The 6807-nt window shown below is 48.0% G+C and overlaps 1 pseudogene; it reads left to right on the top strand.

Moving 5' to 3' along the window:
- Positions 1 to 6807, top strand: part of LOC123090299 (uncharacterized) — a 41061-nt pseudogene that overhangs the window by 2477 nt on the left and 31777 nt on the right.

The following is a 6807-nucleotide window of genomic DNA, read 5'->3' on the forward strand; positions in this document are numbered from 1 at the left end:
GAGCGGCGGCGGTTCGGGGGCGGCGCCGCCGGAGGTTCCGCCTGCGGAGGCCGGAGATCCCGTCCGGCGTCTCTCGGACCGGCTGGAGACCTGGAGTCGATGCTGGCGCGGGTGGAGGAAACCAACAAGGCCCAGTACCAGCTGTTGGAAACCCTCTATGCCCGCCTCCCCCAGGTCATCCATTCGCTCAGCCGCCAGTCACTCTCCTTCCTCCCTCTAGGGTTTTCACTCATCTTTTTGTGATTGAAAGCGGAGGCGAGCAGGGAGAGGTGGAAGACGGCCTACACGGAGCTTCCTCCCGGTGCCAATCCCAAGCTCGCCGGTAATCTCTCCTCTCCCTCTCCAAATTTGAGTCCTTTCCGTCACTTGTTTGGAATGCTTTAATTTGGGTGAAAGAAAAAATTGGCATCATTTCCCCCTTTTGGCTCGATCCCTTTGAGCTAATTTAGGTTTATGATGTGCTCAATAATAAAAAAACTCGGTTGTCCATTTGGAAATTTTAACACTATTTCGGTGGAACTAATTATGCTGCTACTACTGATAATCATTGCCTTTGTGTCTGATGCAGAACTTAAAAAAAGAGTGACCCGGCGGCCGATAACTCTCAACTGAAGGTACTTATACTTACTGAAACATCAGTTCCGTAAGACCATAATAACTCAGAAAGCATTACTTCCAGCTTGTGCGTCTCACGATTTTCGTTATCATTGATTTGTATCCATGGTTGTTTTCTTACTAATGCCGCCTAAGAAAGGTTACTGGATACAACAACAAACAATTAGGAAGTAGGTTTGATTTTTATGATAGGTTATGTCCATATAGGATAAATGGATACTCTGCTTCTGGGGAGTGCTTATAGACCAGAATCTGTTTCGTAACAGGACAATAGTGAGGATACCAATGAGATGCATCTTGAACAGTACATGTTGTCGAGTCTCTGTTTCACTTGCCTTTTCTCATGCCCTGCTCCATCTTTGCCCGATGCATTTGTGTTACTTGTTTCCTCAAGATCTCGATGATTTTGTTGGTTCGCTTGCAGTAAACAATTTTGCAGTGTCATATTTTCTAGAAATCGAGTGGATCGAAGCATCCATATTCCTTATAAGATAGTTGTTTCTTTCACTTTTTGTCATCCGAGTGGATCCAACATTGCCGACAGACTCCCTGATGAATTGACCTTGCACACAAGGAGGGGTGATGCACATCATATACTAGTTAGATGGCGAATATCAAACATGTTCTTGTTGGTTCATATTTTTAAAATGGGAAGGGCTAATCTGTAGGATTCTCTAGTAGTATGTCTTTTATCACAATAACTGTCAACTTTGTGTAAGATACTTGATTTTCTCAAAAAAATTGTTCTACATCTTTGAAGTACTGACAACATAGGCCAAACAATCCTGATGCTTATATTTGGAGTTAATTTACTAGTCCTTCTGATACTAACAAGATGTATTACCCCGTGCACCACCAACTATTATCACTGTGGAATGTGATGATTTATTGCGGTTAATGTGCAGATTTCTGTTTTTAGTTCTACTATCTGTTGAAATTTGTACTGTTCATTTCATTTACCGTTTTGTGTATTTAATGAAAGCCTTTTTGTCTAAGATGCTAATATGTTTTGTGCGCTCGTTCAACAGATGGAGATCTTTGTAAAGATCCAGTCTACAAATCTTCGCATAAAAAGAAAGATTCACTGTTTAAAGACAGTCAGTCCATAGGTCAAGGGATCAGATACGGTCTGGGATGTCAAGGATAAGATTCGAGACAAGGAGGGCATCCCTGTAGGCCAGCAGAGATTCATATTTGGCAGTAAGCTGCTGGTGGGCAGCTGCACCCTGGAGGACTACAGCATCGAGGAGGAGTCCACCCTCACCCTTGATCTTGTGCCCCGAGGGATGCATATCTTTGTCAGGCCACTAACTGACAGGATCATGACTATTGAGGTTGACAGAGAGGATACCATAAGCAGTGTGAAGGCAATCTCACTATCACCTTTTATCCCAAACAAGTTGGGGTAGGCTAGATATGAAACCCTTTCACGAGGACTTCCCAGGAGGTCACCCATCCTAGTACTACTCTCGCCCAAATGGGTTTCATACCCAAAAGACTGGCTAGTTTTTACGTTGGCTCGCCAAGCCTATCACAACCCTTAGATATGAAACCCTTTCACGAGGACTTCCTAGGAGGTCACCCATCCTAGTACTATTCTCGCTCAAATGGGTTTCATACCTATGGGACTGGCTAGTTTTTACGTTGGCTCGCCAAGCCTATCACAACCCTCCTCCTTTACCCGGGCTTGGGACCGGCTATGCCTAGAAGACATAGGCGGAGTTAAGCAGTGTGAAGGCAATGATTTTCGAAAAAAACGGCATTCCCCCACGCAGACAGCGTCTCTGCTTTGCAGGGAAGCAGCTGGAGGATGGCCGCACCTTGGCTGACTACGACGTGTACAATGAATCTACCCTTTTTCTTGTTGTGCGCCTCCTCAAGTGTTAGGGAGGTCGGATGAATGTCATGGTCAAGACACCGAATGACAAGATAATGACTACTGAGGTTGAGGGAGAAGATAGCATATACGGTGTGAAGGTAAAGATTTTCAATGAAACTGGTGTTCCCCCAGGCAGACAATGTCTCATCTATGCTGGGAACGTAATGGAGGATGGCCGCACCTTGGTTGACTATGACGTGCCCAATGAGTCTACCATTTATCTTGTGTCGCGCCACATGCGCATCTCTGTCAGGACGGTTAGCTGGATGAAAATCATTGAGCATGCGTTTATGCAATCACAGACCATTGACGACATCAAAGCGTGGATTTACTGTGAGATGGGCATTCCCCCGGAGCAGCAACAGCTCTCTGACCCGGGGGGCGCCCCCCTGGCTGAAGAGATCTTGTATTCATGCACCCTTGTCCTGCAGATCCGTCCTCCCGGTTTTCAGTGAGATGGAGAAAATTTGGTCTTTGACTGATGGTGATATTAGTGAGAGGTCAGAATCGGTACGGGTTGAACTTGAATTGCTTGTTTAGCATGTGTGGGGTCATTTTGGTACAATGCAGGATGTAAAATGGGCAAATTATTGTAGTTTCTGGGCTGGTAACATCTTGTATGCGAGTACTTGATAATTCCAGTGAGAGACATTAAGGTGCCGTTATATGAATCGTTAAGGTGTCGCTAGCCTAATATGTTATGTTGAGTTTGGTGTTTTTAAGAGAGTGATATATATGTTCCCTTGATGGCAATCCTACGTTGTCTAAGTCACACTAGGAAAGAAGAATCTAACTAACTGTTTATGAGCACTAAGTTGTGCTTTTATTTTTTTGATATCTCAGCGGGTAATTAAGTTAGTAAAAGGTGAATCCATCCAAAAAAAATTGGGATCAAATTGTATATTTCAGACATAAGGAATTAGCTTAGAGTCACCCAATCAAGGAGTGGGTTTCCTCTCACAACTTCACAGTGAGTTCCATCTCCTACCTGTCATAAAACAAGCTGACGCTGAGAGCTTCACAGTGAAGTTTTGGTTCCGGTTCGATTCTTGCCGCCGTTTTGCGCACGATTAGCTCAGCTCGGGTTTCCATCAGGTAAGTTTTTGCTACATTTTGTTTCTGTTCCATTTCAGAATCCCTAAACCCAGTTTCAGAGCAAAGAATGATGATGGAAACGACGATAAGAGATATTGACAGAAGTAGTTAATTGCTCTGAAAAGTGGTTTCGTTTCTGTGTAACTTCAGTTGAGTAAATTAACTTGGTTGTGAAATCATTCATACCCTTATAATCCGTGGTGGTTACTTTCCTGGGACTGAAAACATTTTCTCCGAAATTTGATGATTCGGTCATACCTTCAGCTGAGTAAACAATTGCTCTGAAAACTGGGATCTCTCATCTTAGTTACCTACTTACCCTTTCCTACTGCATTACAAACCAGAATCCCAAGCTAGGCTCCCAGAATGGTGATGATTAATTAGCTAAAATCAGGAGACACCATATATATAGTCCAACTCTGAAACTGAAACTCTGCCCGTTGCTGTATCCGACAGCAAAAACGCAATGTACAGCAAGCACAATGCTCGATTGGGTCGCAACTGCTTCCATCTCAGTATGATTCATCTGTGTGTCTGCCTTGTGAAATCGATGTAGATGTGGGCAACCAGCAGACGTTGAAATCGATGTATCTCGATTGGGTTGGTCCGTAGATTTTTGAGCTGTTGAAAGGAAGGGATACTGAAATGGAACCTGAATTCGTTAGTCGTTCAGAGTGCTCGCAATACCCACCTGACGCTGTTTGCATGTCCAGAACTGTCCACCTCGCACGGATGTGTTAGACTATTACTTGGCTCTCAAGTTATCTAGTCCTAGTCGTATTAATAGGTCTAGTTGGCTTGTAATCTCTTATATATACCGATGTATGCGGCTGCAATAATCAATCAACAATATTCTATTCAATCTTACATGGTATCTTACGGTTTCTGGTCCTAGGGTATGGCTCCGCTGCCCACCCCACCACCGATGCCGCTGCCCGGCTACTTCGAGCGCCGGGCCGCTACCCTCGCCCGCGCCGCCGCCGCGACTTCCTCGGGCTACCACCACCATCACCTATGCCTCCGGTGCTCTCCTTCACCGATACAATTTTCGATATTAGTTCCTATATCCCCATTACCCTCGATCTCACCTCCCACAACTATTACCATTGGCGCCACCTCTTCGAAGTTCACCTCGGGCGCTGCAATCTTCGCTCCCACTCGACGCCACCGCCGTGCCGCAATCCCATGATCTCCAATGGGTCAAGGATGACCTCGCTATCATCCAATGAATCTACATGCGCGTCTCCACCAAGATCTTCAATCTCGTCTTCCGGGAAGCCGCCACCGCCGCCGGTCTCTGGGCGGCCCTTCAGCAGTTGTTCCAAGACAACATCAATGCTCGCACCAATCTACTCCACACCGAGCTCAGGAATACGGTGCAAGGCGACTCCTCCCTCAGTGTCTACTGCCAACGCCTCAGGTCCATCGCCGACGAACTACGTGAACTTGGTGATCCCGTTGAAGACCTGCAGCTTATCAACATCCTCCTCATCGGGCTCAGCGAACAGTTCGATAACAGGCTTCTTTCATAACCATGATGCGGCCCCAGCCAACCTTTGCCGAGGTGCGCTCCATCCTCCAGTGGGCCGATCGTGCTCAAACCAACAAGGACGCTCGCCCTCAGCTCTTCGCCGCCGTTCCGCGCGGTCCGGCACCCACGGCGCCACCCGCGGCGCCCCCTTCACCAGCGGTGCCTTCCTCCTCGACCGCGCCCGCTCTACCGCCAGGCTGGCGTCCCGGCCCTAATTATCCCGGCAAGAACCCCATCTACCGACCGCCTACGACGCGCTTGGTGCCCACTCCTTCACCGTCGTCGGCCCCAAGTGCGCCACCAGCAGCTACGCCTTGGCGTCCTCCACATGATCCCTGGATGGGGCTCGTCCAAGCTTGGCCCATGCCATGGTCCGCTCCGGCTCCCCTCGGTGCTCCACCGGCTTACACCGGTGCCTGGCAGCCCGGCGTGCGGCCCCATACTCGTGCCCCAGGACTCCTCATGCCTCGCCCGCCGACTCACGCCTACCATGCTGCTCCATCATATGGCGCTCCCTACTACGCTGACAGCGGCCACTACTACACCCCACCGTCGACCCTACTGCCATCGATGTCGTACCAGCCGACCCTGCTTCCATCGCCTCCACCGTTGGCTCTACTACCCTCGCCGTCGTACCAGCCGGCCCTACTGCCAACACCGACATCTGCTACACCGCCAAGCTGGGACCAAGCCGCCTTCATCCAGGCCATGACCAATTTTGCCTCCCAAGGCAACACAGGTACGGATTGGATTTTTGATTCTGGTGCTTCTAGTCATATGTCTGCATCTAGTACGTTTCTCTCCTCTTACACTTCACCACTTTTTAAATCCATCACCCTCGGTGACGGTTCTTCTATACCCATCTATTGTGTTGGTCAGGATCAACTTCCCTCCACCACCAAAACTCTTCTTCTTCGTGATGTACTTCGTTCTCCCTATTCGCTTTATACAATGTGATAATGGTCGTGAATTTGATAATGTTAAAAATCATACCTTATTTCTTAACCACGGCGTTCTTCTCCGTTTTTCTTGTCCCTACACTTCTCCTCAAAACAACAAAGCTGAAGGTTCTCTTCGTACTATAAATGATATTATCCGTACCCTTCTTCTTCAATCTTCCATGCCTTACCAATACTGGGCTGAGGCTCTCCACGCCGCTACGTATCTTCTCAATATCCGTCCTACCAAAGCCAAACCCAACATCACCCCCTACTTTTCTCTGTTTTTGTGTCACCCAAACTACTCCGACATTCGTGTTTTTGGTTGCCTCTGTTTTCCTAACACTTCCGCTACCACCGCTCATAAGCTTTCTCCCCGCTCTCTCCCGTGTGTTCTCCTCGGTTTTTCGGATGAACACAAAGGCTATCGCTTCCTTGACTTATACACCGGTCGGGTTCTTGTATCTCAGCATGTCACCTTTGCCGAACACATCTTTCCATTTGCTCAACGTACTTCTCCATCACACCCCACTACTTCTCCACCTAACCACCCTCCTACTCGTTTCCCTTTTTATGCTCCTCTCCTGACATCTCAATCTCCAAATACCTCTTCACCACCATCCCAACCAAATGCCCCTACACCACCGACACCCAATCATAACCCTCCACCTTCGCCACCTGCATCATCGCCCATACATACCGATGCGCCACCATCCCCTCCCGCACCATCCCCCACACATGTTGATGCG

The sequence above is a fragment of the Triticum aestivum genome, chromosome 4B (assembly GCF_018294505.1).
Source record: "Triticum aestivum cultivar Chinese Spring chromosome 4B, IWGSC CS RefSeq v2.1, whole genome shotgun sequence".
Lineage (NCBI taxonomy): Eukaryota > Viridiplantae > Streptophyta > Magnoliopsida > Poales > Poaceae > Triticum > Triticum aestivum.